Below are 17,698 nucleotides of genomic sequence, written 5' to 3' on the forward strand. Positions count from 1 at the left end.
TGTGTGTGGTCTGAGCAATAATCTCGACTCGCAGTTCAAAGTGTGTGTGGTCTGAGCAATAATCTCGACTCAGTGTCGCATGCCCAGAGAGAGACCGGGTCAGAGTGAGAAGCCACTGTGAAGACTGTACCGAAATTCTCAGAACAAATCGTCCTCACGGCCAAAATATTCACTTTACACGCATGGGTTTCGGTAATTTTGTAGCCACAGTCATCCTCTTTCACCCAATAGCGCAACCATAGCGCAGATACAGTACATACAGTACGTGAACTACAGCCCTGAAAGCGACAGGTGTACCATCATAATGTGACATAAAACTCCATTAACTCCGTTAACTGCCTGAATGAGTCTGCAATTTTTTCATCACAAACACAATTCTTAACTCGCTCCACCAAAATCGCATTTGACTTTTACTTTTTGTGATAGAGCAATTTGTTCGGACATACGTTCTCTCATTGAGACACATAGTCAGTGTGCTTTTAACTTTCAATAGTGGTTGCATTTGCATAGAGTAGCCCAGGTGAAAATGATATGATTCAAGGTCAAGTTGATGACATGAATGCACACGCACGCACATGCACGCACTCTGTCTTTCTATTGGCCGGCCTTTACAGAGCCATAACTTTGGTTTGCAACATGCTACAGCCTCGCAATTTGGTCCATAGATGTAGACCACCAATAGGAACGGAGCTGTACTTGCTTAATTGCTTAAGCCCCGCCCCTCTGTCTTACAATTGGCTGGCCGTTTACATAGCAATATAGATATAATATTGATACTAGGGATGTCCCTTGTCAAAATATTCTGTTTTGTTACACTTTGAATGTTCTTTTCCTGGATTTATAACATATAACATACAAACGTTTGAATTAGCATTGTAGTTCTAAACTTCCAGAATCCTCTCCAACACGGAACTAACAAATTACCATATATCCAAAGGATATGTTTGTGACATCATCCCAACAACCATGCCGCTAGTAGGTTACATACGGAAGCAATGTTGTAACGTTACCGATTATCATTGGTTTATTGGTTAGGCTTCAATGCCAAGGTGCAGACAGACATACAGGGATGCCTGTTCTCTGCTGTCCGAGTCACGGAACCTGAGGCTCGGCCTCGGCTGACCAATCATCAGCATATATTTTAATCTAGGCCCAACCCGAAAACATTGGGTTGGGTAAGGTTGGGTTCGGACAGAATCTGAGAACTCGGCAAAGAGTCAGGAATCACCCAGCAGTCAGTTGGCAAGGATGTTCAATTTTTAAGAGCTGGCTTTGTGGAAAGGTCTTGGTTTAATATTTGTTTAATTAATGTCCTTGATTTTCTCTATAGGGAACTATTACTACTACTATTCCTATGCATGGTGAGATGGAAGAACATTGTGTTACAGAATCGCTGTCCTCTCTGGAGCTCAAAGATGAAACTGATCTAAGTTTGTCCTTCAGTGGTTTGAGGATGGAAGAATCCGCCTCTCTGCCTCGTTCTCACAGCTTACCTTCACTGATCCAAATCCCATGTTTAGAGAACAAGACAGGTTTCAGAGCAAAACGCTCCCACAGTGTAAACGATGTCACACTACTGGACAAAACGCAGACATTCACACCTGATATCATTGTTGTGGAAAACAAGGAAAGCTACAGGTTCCACTGCACCCACGCAGGACTGTTCCGATGCAGCGTGACCGGCCTGGCGTTTAAGATGGAGAAAGATGCAGAGGTGACTTACAAGACAGTCCCCTGGGGCCGGGGGCTTCTATCCCAGCTGAGTAAGAAGCCTGCGGGACCACTGTTTGACATCAAAGCTTCTCAGGGGTCTGTGTGTCAGCTACACATTCCACACTGTGAGATCCTCTCCACGGGTGGAGGCAAGTCCTTGTCTGTTGTCCACGTGGTGGATGATGATGGCTTTGAGCTGATCAAACCCCGTGTGATCACAGAAACTCATGTTATCATAGATGTAACTGGGTTGTCTTTCTTTGGTATCGTCATGGAGATGCTGTTTGGGCCCAGTCCTGTCCAGGTATTGGTGCCAGTGTTTTATAAACCACCGATTGACGATGATCATCCCAGTTCAACTCTGAAAGTGTTGCTGCTGCCTCGGAACGTCGTGCTGGACGAAGTGAAGAACAAAAGGAGGGAGCTAGTTGGAGAAGAGATTTACATTGAAAAGCCTCCCTGTAAACTAGTCCCAAATCAAGAATATACACTCTCCACTTCACCTGAAGATGATTCCATTATAATTGAACCAGTTAGAGCCGTATTTGAAGTTGACGAATGTTCCTATCACAATTACGTCCCGACATTTGTCATTAATTTAGAGCGACGTTTAAGCCACGTTAGGCTGCTTCTAAGCAGCAGTAATACCTCCAAATGTGCATGGGAATGTTATGTAAACCTTTCAACCTTTCAACATGTTCAGCACACGCCAAGTCATGCAGCGACAGACAAACTGCTGTCTGTGCGCAGCAGCTTCATCAACAGCATGTCACATTCCATTCTCAACCAGATCCTGGACAAACTGTTTGAGAAGGGGGTGATAATCAAAGAAGAGTATGATGAAGCCTGTGCGAAGAAAGTGATCCATGAAAAGGCACGTCTTGTCATAGACACAGTGAGGAGCAAAGGAACCCCTGCAAGTTTAAAACTGATATTCATTCTACGAGAAACCGACCCATTCCTCTCCGAGGATCTTGGGTTGATGTGAAACTAAATGAGCAATGGCAGGTGCAGTGCCTTGCTCAAGAGCACATCTCCAGGGAGGGTGCCTAATACTGCCTATCCTACCTAGGACCTTTTATACCGCTGTTTTTCTATCCTACGAGGACCTAAACTGTATAGTTAGTACTGCTGGTTTATAAATAATAAATCCTTTGTAATACATTTGTTGGTTGTCTGATGCACATTTAATCATATTCATTATATCTTCATAAATCGTGCTATGGAAATAACCCAGAATGTTGTAGCGTTGTAGCATTTTATTCAGATATTGGTAGCATTCAATGATGTAACAACCTGTATAGATATAGAGATTTAAAGGGGGAATGTCACGGCCCGAGATTAACATTTCTGATAAGGTACATCACGTGGTCTGAATGAAAACGGTTTCAAACGACACGTGACTATATCTCAGGCTCTGACGTGACCTAGCATCTAGGCGAGCTGAGTGGCTAGCGCACTAAAGGCTACTAGTTTTGAGGTAACTTTTTGCGTCATACTAGGTGAAAGTATCATAAAAAATATATTTATTTGCTCGAAAATCTTCGTTACAGTGACATTGAGTTGACGTGTACGTTTTAGGGTAAAATGTTGCATAATCGCTATTTCGCACTCTGCGTTCCATGCCGCGGCAGAGCCCCGCTCACGGCCGTCTTCCCCCTCTCACCGCCGGGGCACAGAGCCAGAGCCGGGCCACCCAGCTCACTTTGCTCCAACTCATGTCCCCGAAGCGATCTGGTAGTCATGCAGGCTGCTCTCAGCCGGTCGGACTCTAAATGTGTGAAAATAAAATGTATATAACGTACTCAAATGTGTTAGTTGTACCAATATTGTTTGTTCATGTGAAATATTTGTTTATGCATAATGAATTCATGAGAATCGCGTGTCCCGGGGCCGCGGTAAGCCTTGAACTCTGGCCGGACACAAGGCACTTCAGAACGGGGAGATTGCGAGAGGAGGTGGGGGTGGTGTTGGGGTTTTTTTCTCTCCCTCCGTATATCTCTCTCTCTCTCTCTTTAGTTTAGAGGGTCTCAGAGGGAGACAGCTCACCGAGTCCGAAAACTACCGTATAGTAAATTAATAGTTTGTACTTTGTAGAACTGTAACAAGCACAAAAACTATTCAATACAGTATTAAAATGTCTGCTTTGTTTGTTAATGTTTACAGATTTGCTCAGGATTTATTGAAATTGGAAACTTGTTTACAGTACTTACAGTGTTTGCATAATCATTCAGGCTACAGGAATGTTTTAGCCAATAGCCTGCACAGGTGTGAAACAGTTGTCGCACCGTCATTGTTCTGATTGTGAGGGAGGTATTTTATGAGTCTACTACTCTACTTTACTCTTACTGTGAGTGTGAGTCTGTACCAAATAATGAATTGCCTCAACTGATCATCTGACCTGTCTAAGCCATGAAAATATTCTGCATTCTTTTCCATTCTGCAGCAAGGGGCGATATAATGTTGTGATTCATTCCACTTTACTGACTGTTTCATTGCCTATATGTCCGATTGTCCGTCATGAGTGACTATACTCGTCGCCATAATATGAAATATGAAATTGGAATATTTAGGTCAAATTGCTGATTGATTTTGAACATGCATTAACAAAAGCCCAGAGAAGATAAGAACACAAGACAACATGCATTTATTTATTCCAAGTTTATTCATTACAGTCGAGCCGATCCCTCTCTGCCCTGTCCTTGGAATTGACGTAGGCTATGGCTAAGACTGTCTACAGAATTCATGCGTGAAAAACATTGTATGGGTAATTGGGTATTATGAGTCACTGTAAGTAACCGTGTCGGCCCCAATTCATGATGATTACGGATCCCCATGTCCCATTCATGCAGGTAAGTTAGCCCCATAATGTGCCCTCTCCCGATATAAAAATATTTTATTTTTTTAACCGAAAAAGACCTGAAAGTGATGAAGGCACTTGCATGGAGGGCCCTAAACGGCATGGCCAGTGTATGGAACTCCAACCTCCCCTGTCAAACCAAAGATGGGTTTAGCGTGTTGCGCAAGGAAATGCAAATATGTGAAATAACAAAGTGAAGTGATCATCATCGGAACTAATACAACTAAATTAAAAACATGCATTATCACAAAAATATATACAAACCAACTCTAAAACTCAGCTAAAATTAACTAAATTACCTTCACATTATTAACTTAATTATTCACAAAATAACGTTATTTTATTTTAACGTACACGACTGGTCCTAAGTACAATTTTCCTTTTATATTAATATACATAACTAATATATTAAAATACTTTAAATGTGCTATATAAATAAGTATGGTATGGTATGGTATGGTATGGTATATGTGAAAACATGCAAAATGGCAAAATGAACCGTAAAATGATCCTTGAACTAATAAAAACAATGCATCACAGAAAAAAAAAATACTCTGACTGACTACAAATACTAACAATGATTTCGACCCGTAGGTACAGTAGAAGCTGTTCTACCAAGGGTCGGCCTAGGGGCCAACAGTGCATGTGTAAGTACAAGGACAATATTAACAGATTTGGGAGTGGAAACAAATATTTGGAGCTATTAAAATACCTACTGTGATGAAGACTACTAGCTTTCTACCATTTTAGCTACATTTTAATGTGGGGAGCCACTGGGTGGGATAGGAAAAATTAAGAACGGAGGTCATTTATGAAACGATTCAGAGCAAACGTGTATGTTGGAACAAGATTATAGGCTGATGTGTTTTGGTGTGGATTTCTCCTTCTGACTACAGAAACGTCTCTGAAAAATCTCTTTCTGGAGTTCTGCCTCAAATCGGACTAGAGACCGGGGCATAACTAGGGACGCATGCATGGTAAGCAGGAACTGGGGATGGCAATGAAGGACCGGAAAGTCTGATGTGGCATTGTGAAATTCATGATCTCAGCAGTGGTTGAAAAATGATGACTAACAATTATTTCAAACCATAGGTGGCCCTTTTCTTGCTAGCCTCACTCACACATGTTTCATGTTTAGGTGAGTTTATATGTTAATTACAGACCTCTAGTCAATGGGTAATATACTGACTGCAGTTTATTAGTTTACTATTTTATTGACATTTGCTTTGCTCTCCAGGAAAAAATTGAGCATCAGCAGCAAAAACAACCCATTGCAGAATCCTTGCCAACCCAATAACTCCACCCGGATAGCTAGCCAAACGTGGCTCAAGTCGGAGGACATCCTGGGGTTTCACCTGGAATCCTATTATGAAGTAAGTTCTACCTTCTGCCTCTTCCTCTGTCACAGTAGGTGGCCCAATAGAACCTGCACTTCTCACAATGACAAAGTTGGATTGGATAACCTATTAAAAACAGCACCAGTTCTGTAAACCTGAGACAACCCAAAGCTACTAACCCGTCCTTAATTCATTCAATCATCCAAATTAATATATTATTGGTGATCCATAATGGTTGTAAATATGGTCAGCGTGTTTGCTACATTCTGATGTTGCAGTTCACAAGTGTCTGAATAAGGGATTTAAAAGCCTATCACGTTAAGTGTGTTTCTTCTTCTCCATGTATTCTCATCAAATGGCACACAGTGAGAATGGTCAAGCCACCTGTTGTGTAAGCCTTAGGCTATTATAGTTCACATATAATAAGAGACAGAGAGAGCTGTTGTAGTTTACTGTTTACTTCAGGTTGGGCGGAAGCAGAGTAAGGTGTTACATACATTCGGGTCCGTCTAGCAACACTAACCATGTCACTCAATCCCTTACAGGACACCACCATTCCAAAACTTGCTGAGAAATTAACCCTTGAGCTGGTAAACCATATCAAAGTGCATTGTTCATTGTCCTTTATTTTAAATATTTCAATAAGTACTGAACATGCCATGGAAATTGTGCTGCAACATAACTCAAGTAATGTTATTGTGCTCATTCCCATTACAGAAATACTCAAACACAATGCAAGATACACAGATTGAGGTGGAAGTAGGCCACATCCAGCTGATACAGCAGAGAGACTGCACTGCCTCTTTGACGTGAGTATCTGCAGTAGGTCTAACCCTAACCCACATAATTGAAGCAATCTTATTTTGATCATTCTCATTTTCAGAGATCCTTGCCCGCATTGGACAAAAGATCACAAACACAACTCAATATAGACATATGTGAAAGTGGGCCACCCTCTGATACAGCAGAGAGACTGCATTTCCTCTTTGATGTGAGTATCCCTATTCTTACTCTCATGACCATATCTTTGTGGTAACACTGAACCCACTAACCACATCAATGTAACACAAATTAAAAAAACGTGTGGGCAAGACTGAACCTGAACAGACATCAGTGATTGTTCATAATACAACATAAATTAAAATAAAAGACAAACTGATCCTATTTACTTGCCCCTTCTATGTTTTACAGTAATGACATTACTATAAATGACATTAGCCTGAGTAAAGGAGAGGAAGTACAATGTGGAGACCATCTCAATGTTCCACCAATCTGGAATAAAGTAAGTACATTTATTCCCATTATAAGATCTAGTGAATCTCTTACCAAATAAATCCATGGCCCAGTCATAACCTACAGTAACATAGTTTGTGCTCTGATCCCATATTGCAGACAACAGAAAGATGAGAAGCAGTACCTGGTAAAATAATTTCCTGGGTTCATCTACTACAATACCTCTGTGACCATGGTACAGGAACAAAGCTTCTGGAGGAGCCTGCTGTCCAGAAACTCGGAGACATCACAGGTAACACCATTCGTAATCTTAATTTAACAAAGGATTGAATATCTTCCATATTCAGTTTATTTATTGCCGTTGCATTTTCTTTTTGCTTTATAGATTTTGTGAAGAAAGTGTTGAGTCAGCTTACTCAGTTGAGCTTTATTGGATTTTCCTAATCATCAAAGTTGCAAAGGTATCTGTCGCTAATTCATATGTACTATTGTTATTATAAAATGCAGTGTATTATTACTTGACTTTTATTGCCATTTGCTTTGCTATCCACTGTATCCAGGCAAATACTGAAGACTTCAAACAGCATGAATTCTGCAATGGGGTTTTTTCTGCCGAGGACCCAGTAATCATTTGGGACAATCCATAGACCCAGTGCAAAAGAGCCACATGTGTGAGAACCACCCTGCTCCAAACAGCTGGAGTAGCAGGCCTCTACTAGCTGGCATTCAAGGACCATATGGCCTGGTTCCACTGGCCATATTCTATAATGACACCTGTCAACAAGATCCAGAATTGAATGAATATGCTAAAGACACTACTTTTGCAGTTTTACAGTTGGATAATGGGAGTATTACCAGACTGGTATTGATTTTACTTACATGGATAGTTGGGATGATACCTCACCTTTTATTTTTGATTATATTTTATTATCTTCTCTTTCTCTACTCTTTCTTTTACGTATGCAATCACTGGCCTTGTGTGTTCGCCCAAATTTGGTTGGATTGGTTGGGAGGGGGACTCGGTTGCAATTTTCCTAATGAAATTGATATCTAGGTTTTTCGGCACCGATGGTGTTTGCATACATTTTCCACATTGTATCAATTATGTTATTTCAGAAAAAAAGAAGGCATTGTACTTTCTAGAGGTCCTGCAAATGTTACAGGACAAGGACAATACAGAAAAGGACCCTCCCAGCTAACATTTCCCCGCTAGCTACCGCCTCCCGCTGTCGCCTTCACAGCGTAGCACGCCCGGGCGGGCTTGGACTTCCCCCCGCTGTCCGCGCGTCAAACGATCGCACTCAGTTACTTTTTAATGCCTCGTGAATTTACAGCGATTTACAGCCCCTCCTCACGCTGACGTAAGGCTTGCCTCCCCCGCCCGCCCATCTCTCTCTCTCTCTCTCTCTCTCTCTCTCAGACAAGGGTGTGCATCGTATAAATAAATCATTTTGTAGGATTATTATTATGATTTATTTAACTATTATATATAATTATATAATTGTAAGTCTCTGAAATGGTGGGCTTTATTGTAAACAAGTGTAATGCTTCATAGTGTCCAGTTTTTGTATTGAGTTCTACTTTTGTTTAAATGTATAGGCCTACTCATTCTGCATAGCTGTTTATAAATCAATACATTGAAACTGGGACTCAACTGATGCAAATTAAAGTTGTTGTTATTCAATTGAGCCATTTACACGTCACATATATGTTATGCCATGAGTGTTCACTTCGTAAAAGTGTGTCAACCCCCATCGTCTGCCAGAGAAATGCCTGCTGCCTCTTAAGGTTACATTATTATATCCTTATACTACAAACTTATACATCTTTGGGGTATTCCTGAATCTTATGTCATATTATATGGTACATAATTATGAAATTATTAACCCAAAAGACAGTACAGTACAAGAGGAAATATCAGATTCCACTAGAAGGCTGAAACTAACAATTACACCTGACATATTACATTCAATCATTCTTGATTTGTATATAGAATTGTATAATTGTAAGTCTCTAAATGTTCTGATGAATTGAAAATGGTGGGCCTGTGTAAACAAGTGTCCAGTTTTTGTATTGAGTTCTAGTTTTGTTTAAATGTATAGGCCTACTCATTCTGCATAGCTGTTTATAAATCAATACATTGAAACTGGGACTCAACTGATGCAAATTAAAGTTGTTGTTATTCAATTGAGCCATTTACACGTCACATATATCATATATGTTATGCCATGAGTGTTCACTTCGTAAAAGTGTGTCAACCCCCATTGTCTGCCAGAGAAATGCCTGCTGCCTCTTAAGGTTACATTATTATATCCTTATACTACAAACTTATACATCTTTGGGGTATTCCTGAATCTTATGTCATATTATATGGTACATAATTATGCAATTATTAACCCAAAAGACAGTACAGTACAAGAGGAAATATCAGATTCCACTAGAAGGCTGAAACTAACAATTACACCTGACATATTACATTCAATCATTCTTGATTTGTATATAGAATTGTATAATTGTAAGTCTCTAAATGTTCTGATGAATTGAAAATGGTGGGCCTGTGTAAACAAGTGTCCAGTTTTTGTATTGAGTTCTACTTTTGTTTAAATGTATAGGCCTACTCATTCTGCATAGCTGTTTATAAATCAATACATTGAAACTGGGACTCACTCAACTGATGCAAATTACAGTAATGTTATTCAACAGTGAGTGACTTGTGAAATGACGCGAGTCAGTTGACCAATGGGGTCCTTCCTAGTACTTCCTGCTTTATCTCTCTCATAGCATAAAGAGGGAACTAAGCTGTAGGTTGTTTGTTGTTGTCCTCCTCAGTTCATACTTAGTTGAGTTCATACGATCTTTCTTTGAGACTTTGACTTCATATCGTCGACGTTGTTCCACGCTCCCAAGGCTAAAAGGTACGTTTTGACAAGTTTTTATCCTGTTTTGCAATTGTAAATGTTCCTAAATTGTCTGTATACTCTTAAGGAAATAGCTCTTAGCTAACGTTGTAACCCTAAGCTATATACAGGGGGTGGTTATAACGTGGTATCGCCCGCATTAGCGCTTATAACTGCGTCTGCATGGTGAATTAATTACTGCTTTATTACTTCACATGTTTTATATTTGCGAGTGTGGCAAACTGGTTGTATTAAGGCACAATTAACTTGCTGAACTCCCCCGAATGTATTGCTAATGCTAGCATAGCTATCTCCATACCATAACAATAGAACGTCAAGATAGCTTTTCCGCTTCCGTTTCTCTAGCGTTTGACGTCAGCACTTGTTTACATTCAACAGGAATATGTAAAAAATGTTATATGTGTTACACAAGTTTGTTAGCAATGTTGAGTATGGGTTGCCAGCATGTACTGTAGAAACCCCCTATAAGTAAATAACATCAAACGGAGGGGGAAAGTGCTAAGTAATTTACACGTAGAAGGCTTTTCCCCTGTATGACTCATGTCTTTTTAGATCAGCCGTTTGACTACAGCCCTTGTCACAAACTGTACACGTATGAGGGCTTTTCCCCTGTGTGAGTCATGTGTTTTTGTAGAATACCAAACTGACTAAAGCCCTTGCCACAAACTGTACACATAAAGGGTTTTTCGCCTGTGTGAGTCATGTGTTTTTGTAGAATACCAAACTGACTAAAGCCCTTGCCACAAACTGTACACATAAAGTGTTTTTCGCCTGTGTGGGTCCTCATGTGTACTGTTAGATGACCCTTTAGACTAAAGCCTGTGCCACTGTAATTTTCAACTGCTTCTGGTACAATGTTAATGTGTAGTTTCACACTTTTAATCACAATACTTTCTGCTACAGCTATCTGCAGTTTCATCTGCCAGTTTCAGCCTCTACCAGTTTAATCTGAGCCTGTTTTCTACATAGGTGAGTCTATATGGAAACATTATTCTGGTAGTGTTGGGCAAAATGGCTGTCTTCAATGGGGGCGGGGTTGCAAAGTACTGCAATTAATGTGTCGTTTCACACTTCACAGTACTGCCACCAGACCCAGCCAGTTCCATTCCAGAGGATCACCTGTTTTCTAGAGGTAAATTCATATGGTATACTTACACTGCTGTTTTCTTTTCCAGAACACCACACACCTGCACAATAGATAGAGATGGCTTCTGGAGTCAGTTACTCAAGTCATAGGAGAAGAATCCGCAAAGCCACTGCAGAGATGTGCAGTGAAATGCGGCAGGTTAGAGCCAGACTGGAAAGCAGTGACTGCAATGGACCACAGTTGGATCATTCAATCCAATTCCATTCTGATCTGAGGGTTCCCCAGGATGTCCTTGCTGGAAGTGTTCAACATGAGGAATTGCAGCAGATAAACCAAGCCACACCTGATCGGGTTCCCCAGGATGTCCTTGCTGGAAGTGTTCAACATGAGGAATTGCAGCAGATAAACCAAGCCACACCTGATCGGGTTCCCCAGGATGTCCTTGCTGGAAGTGTTCAACATGAGGAATTGCAGCAGATAAATCAAGCCACACCTGATCTAAGGGTTCCCCAGGATGTCCTTGCTGGAAGTGTTCAACCTGATTTGAGGGAGCACCAGAACCATGAAGCGCAAGCAGAATCTGACCCAGAAGAGGAAAGGGATGGCGAATGTGAATCTTCTGCCACTTCAGACAGTGACCCAGATGAAGATGATTTCCTGTCTGAGTTGGCAGATTGGGCAATTGAGACTAATGTTCCACATGCCACAGTGAAGAAGTTACTCAAGATTCTTTCAAAACGGATTCCAGGACTGCCTAAAGACCCCAGAACATTGCTTAGAACGAAAACGGTGACCGACATAAAAGCCAGTTCTGGTGGATCATACCACCACCATGGACTTAAAGCTGGCATCGTGACTCGGCTGACTGAATGTCCAGATTTGGCTTCGCTAGACACCATATCCCTACAGATCAACGTTGATGGCCTAAGTTTATTCGAAAGCAACAATGACCAGTTGTGGCCTATTTTAGGACTAATTGAAAAATATGAAGATGGTATCCAGCAGAACAAGGTGCCCTTTGTTATTGGTATCTACTCTGGCGATGCAAAGCCAAAGTCACTCGATTTTTTAGAGGATTTTGTGGAGGAGGCCCGGCAATTGGAAGTTGATGGCATTGTCCATGGTGGTAAGCACTTTGCCGTCAGCATTGCTGCGTTTCTTTGCGACGCCCCTGCAAGAGCCATGATAAAAAATGTGAAGGGCCACTCTGGTTACTATGGCTGTGATAAATGCATACAAAAGGGTGAATACTATGAAAAGAGAGTGATTTTTCCTGACAGACACGCCCCACCCAGGTCAGATGATGACAGACTGGACGAACTCTCTGAGGACACTCATCACCGTGGGGAAACCTCCCTCTCATCGCTCTCCATTGGCATGGTGACACAGTTTCCTCTCGATTACATGCACCAAGTTTGCCTAGGGGTGACAAGGAAGATGCTGTATTTTTGGATGAGAGGACCCGGCCTGAGGACAAAGATTGGAACTGCAAGTGTTAAAGAGCTCTCCTGTGCACTTCTGAACCTACGTCCCTACATTCCATGTGAGTTCAACAGAAAGCCAAGGCGAATGGAGTCATTTGAAAACTGGAAGGCAACAGAGTTCCGCACATTCCTTTTGTACACTGGGCCAGTCGTTTTGAAGGGGGTCATCCCAGACAACCATTTTTCCCACTTTATGCTCCTCTCAGCAGCCATGACCATCCTGCTCAGTGCGTCTCTGTGTGCCAATGACCAATGGGTGGCATTTGCCAAAGAAATGTTGGATGTCTTTGTGGAGGACTGTGCTAAATTGTACGGCAAAGAGAAGCTGTCTTATAACATGCACACCCTGGTTCATCTCAGTGAAGAGGCAAAGAGGTATGGTGCGCTGGATAACATATCTTGTTTCCCCTTTGAAAACTACCGTGGGCAGCTTAGAAGGTATGTGCGGAACGGACAATCCGTTCTTGCTCAAGTCTGTCGACGACTATCTGAGAAGGAGAGGATTGGTGTTCGACGTGCCACCAAAAAGCCCTGTGCCCTACAAAGGGAGCACTATACTGGACCCATCCCAGCTGGATTTCGAGTACGAAAACAATTTCAAGAATGGCACGCAAGACATTACACTGTGAAACGGTCACAAGGCGACAACTGTGTCCAGTTGCAAACCAATGAAGTTGTTCTCGTGGAGAATGTTGTCACTGATGCAAACAAAGATGCCTTCATCATCTACAAAAATTTCAGGAACCAGGGAGATTACTTAAGTGATCCGTTGGCGTCATCAAAGATGGGAATATTTCATCTTACAATTTGAGAAAATACACACTTCTACCATATCGGGATGGATTTGTGGGATTTCCATTGTTGCACTTGTAAGTAATTTTTGATGACTTTTTTTTTGTCACTTTTTTTTTGGTCAATATTTTGAAGTTATTTTTAACAAACTGTTACTTTTTTTCTGTTGCGTTTAAAAACATTGCATTTTTTTTGTAGCCCTGTTGTGATTAAAACATTTTAATTTAGTTAACCAACTGTATTCCATTTTTCACTTCAGACCATGCCGTTTGCTGTGGTCATGTTTGTGGAGGAGAATAAGGTGGCCGTTGTACCACGGTCCTGGTGCACGGAGACAGGGCAGTGTTATTGGCCAACGTACACATCACAGACCCGAATAAACAGAGCAGTGACGGCACAGGAGGAAGCGGCTGACTCCTGGCCTCTGTTTTCCATTAAACTGTTAAAGACACGAGGTCAGTGTTTTTCTTTTGAATTTAATATATTCATTGAAGATTTGTAGTTCAACCCTACTTAATTATGCCTCGTCTAAACTTGTAGCCACGGAGGTAGAAGCACGACAGTGCCTTCAGCGGGCAGAAGCAGGCTCGGAGATGGAGTCGGACATGGACGGCAGAAGGAAACGAAATTAGGTTAAGCCATTCAGGGTGGGAACCCCTTTTGCTGTTTTAAGCATTATGTTATACTTTGTGGTGGACATTTGGAATATATTCTAAATGGGTTAATTAAGCTGGGTCAACAATGGCATGGCATTCCTAAAATTAGCATCTTTTCTAGACCAAACACACGCTATGGCTCTGACTCGGAGGATGACGCACCACCCAGAAAGACCACCGGGGCAGTAAGGAGAACGTCACACACCGACATCCGAGTTCCTCCAGTCGAGCGCAGGAACTCAGAGAGAAGAGCAGTAATGAATTACTTTATCGATATGCAAATTGAAATGGTAACAAAAACATTTTTTAATTGAATTACAAATTGTATTTGTCTTTAGGAACTCTACCAGTCCAACTGAAGACTGCAGGTGTTGCATCGTTGAGTCCTAGTGGTGGGTAGTTTATTTTTGTGACAATATGTGCTTATCACTCATTATTGCAGTGTTTGAAATGTATACACTCTGTTTTTACAAACTGCCTTAACTTATGTGTTTTAGTGTCTGAATCACCAAACCCCATGGTGCGGCCACCAGTGAGCCATTATGGCAGTAGTGATGGTTAGTAATTTTTTGATCTGATTTGTTTATCAATAATCAGTGCTTGGTGTGTGTGTGTGTGTGTGTGTGTATATATATATATATTTTTTTTTTAATGTGTTATAGATCATCCAAGTCCCTCTCCAGTTCAGAGCAGTGCTGGTTTGTATCTTTTGTAACTCATCCTGTGTTAGCGTTTCAACAATCTGTTTTGAGTTGTATTTTCAAATGTGTCAACCGTCTGTGTTTTAGCTCGTCCAAATCCACGGTACTCCTCCTCCTCTTTATATCGGCCACGCACACTATTCAGCCCAGTTACATCATTGAGAGAGGATGACAGTTCTGACACGGGTTAGTTATTTTCTTTTCTGACCGTATTTGTATACAGTGGGCAGAAGTGTACAAATCACTGCTTATATTGTAGTGAAACAATCACTGCAACTCTGCATTTATTGACCACATTTCCTTGTGTAGGTGCCATTCTGAAGGAGATGCTGCAGCAGAATAGGCTTCTCATGAAGGAGGTGACCAGGCTCACAAAAACGGTGGCCACTGTACACCAGGAGATGCTGGAGATGAGAGAGGAAATGAAGGACCTGAGAACTGTTAACTGTGAGTGGACGACTCAATAAAGCATTACACTTGTTGTTAAGCATTGTTATACTTTAGCCATTGAAAAATAGCAGATCTACAAGCTCATAATACGGCATAATTGCCTCACCTAAAGTCCAGCTTCATATACACACCGTAAAACAACCCATTAAACCTCCACCCCCCCCCCCCCCCCCCCCCTGTAGTTGGACACATGACTGCGATTCAGGAGGATGTCCTCCTGATGACAGATGCGGTGGCAAAGGACCTCAACTGGACCGGGTTCAAAAAAACCTGGTTCAAAGAACTAAAACTTAAGGACATTTTGCATAGTAAGTACTGATTATGTGGACTAAAATGAAGTAAATGTACAGTAATTTGTTCAATGTATGACCTTGTTGTTCTGTCATTCCAGGGGCTTTGAGATCTATTGAGAGCTGCAAGGAGGTGACCGAGGCGGTCTTCGAAGACCAGGTCAAGCGATACCTTAAAGGAGCCCGAGACCGTCACTCGGGGAGGAAACGCACGCCAGGCAGCCCGGAAGCTCAACCGGTGAATCGGTAAAGTTCTTCTTCTCACTTACAAAGCTCTCAATGGTCAGGCACCACAATATCTCAAGGATCTCATTGATCCCTACAAACCAAATAGAACAGCAGTGCGTTTGCAATATGCAAACATGCTTACTGTTCCAAAAATATCAAAAGTTACAATAGGAGGCAGGGCGTTTAGGTCCCAGGCACCGCAGCTGTGGAACCTTCTCCCGGCTTCGGTCCGTGGGGCTGACACGCTCTGCACATTCAAGACTAGGTTGAAAACCTTTCTCTACGACAAAGCCTATGGCCAGACTTGTCTCCGGGTCTAGCTGGATACCATGGTCGTACATTGTTGTGTGGGTTTGTCTCCCAGCAGTACTTGTAATATACACTATATAGGCTCCAGTAAGGCCTGCCACTAATCCAGCATCCGGGGAATCTCTCCTCGGGGTCTCTTTTCGTCCTCCCCGTCGCAGTTCTGTGGACCTCTAATATTAACCCCCAACTGACTGCCGAGTGTGACCGTGGATCAGGCCTCTTCATGGAGCCCACCAGAAGTGTGACCTGGACCCGGCCTCACAGAGCTCGACCTGGACCAGATGTGGACCAGACCCCACCTGCCTATTCTCTGTCTTTTCTCTCTGTCTATCTCTCTCTCTCTCCCTCCCCCCCCCCCCCCGACACGGTCGAGGCAGATGGCCGCCCACCCTAGAGTCGGGTTCTGCCTGACGTTCCTTCCTAAAGGGGAGTTTTTCGTTACCATTGTCGCAATGTTGCTTGCTCTGGGTGGATCTTTGTTGGTTGTAAAGTGTCTTGAGACAACTTGTTGTGATTTGACACTATAATAAAATTGAATTGAAAAAAAAATTGAATTGAATTGGTATCTTACCTCTCAGGCCAACTCTCTTCACCTAAAATAGCCGATCTACAATAAATGTTTGTACATTGTTTTTAATTTCATTAAATGTATTTCAGTTGTATATTAATTGCATTTCTGTTAAATTGTTAAATATGCTAAAGTGTCTTACATTTATTTAAATTGCCTTTGTACATTATTTTTTTAATAAACAAAACAAAAGGAAGTTCACATTGGTATGGTGCTGCATTATTTCATATAGGCCTAGGTCTACTTCAACAGGGGAAATCTACAAGCTCCCAACATGTCACAGCTTTATTATGTTTATATAAATATGTGGGAGGGAGGTGAGCATGGGGGAGGAGGGGTGCGGGGTCGCAATATATATGGGGGGGGGGGGGGGGGGGTGTCATAAGACAGCTCCACGCTGTCCTGGTGCTGCCTTCGGTAGCTGACGTTCGAGGCGCGCCAGAGTAGCGGGGCGCCGGCTACACGCGCGTCGGCGCACACGGCACACGCTGATCAAGAACGACGCGGCCACATCGTGCGTCGCGCCCGGCGGAGGACACGATCGGCGGCGCGCGGCGACCGCCTCCCGCAGGCGGCGCGCCATGACTTGCTAGCTGGGCTGGCATCTAATAAATACATTGATTATTGAAACTTGTAATAATTTATTTTTGAGGGGGTTTAATGTTTTTTAGTTCACTGTGTTTGTGACTTACTTCTCTGCCTTTGATTTTCTATACTAATATTTACAATTGTTAGTTATGATTGAATTGATGAATTTGGATACATTCTTTCCATCTAGATGACCAATTGGGGTCTGGGGACCCCCAGGGGTCCTTGGAGTTCCAGGGGGTCCCCAGCTAAATGATAGTTGGTAACCAGATGGACCCCTATGGTTCTGTAACTCAGAGTGTACAAAGGGAACCAAATGGACCTGGTCCACAGGTTACTTGTTGTCAATTTGGGGGTCCTTGACATGAAAAGTTTTGGAACCACTGTTCTAGATATAGCAGTAATATAGTCATCGTTGCCATCTACTGGCTGTTGAAATGACAACCACATACTTTTAAACATTTCCGATGAACTGAAATTACAC

The 17,698-nt window shown here is 42.1% G+C and overlaps 2 long non-coding RNA genes across 2 annotated transcripts; both read left to right on the forward strand.

Annotated features, from left to right (window-relative positions):
• The first annotated feature begins 11,047 nt into the window (after positions 1 to 11,047).
• LOC308317864 lies at positions 11,048 to 14,052 on the forward strand. The gene is made up of 3 exons (XR_013964308.1): positions 11,048 to 11,193; positions 13,684 to 13,879; positions 13,965 to 14,052. It is a non-coding gene; the product is annotated as an uncharacterized lncRNA (long non-coding RNA).
• A 689-nt stretch (positions 14,053 to 14,741) lies between these two features.
• Positions 14,742 to 15,217, forward strand: LOC308317879. Its single transcript, XR_013964309.1, has 3 exons — positions 14,742 to 14,778; positions 14,869 to 14,967; positions 15,091 to 15,217. It is a non-coding gene; the product is annotated as an uncharacterized lncRNA (long non-coding RNA).
• Positions 15,218 to 17,698: the final 2,481 nt, after the last annotated feature.

This window comes from Protomyctophum bolini (assembly GCF_963924005.1).
Source record: "Protomyctophum bolini genome assembly, chromosome: 7".
Classification (NCBI taxonomy): Eukaryota; Metazoa; Chordata; class Actinopteri; order Myctophiformes; family Myctophidae; genus Protomyctophum; species Protomyctophum bolini.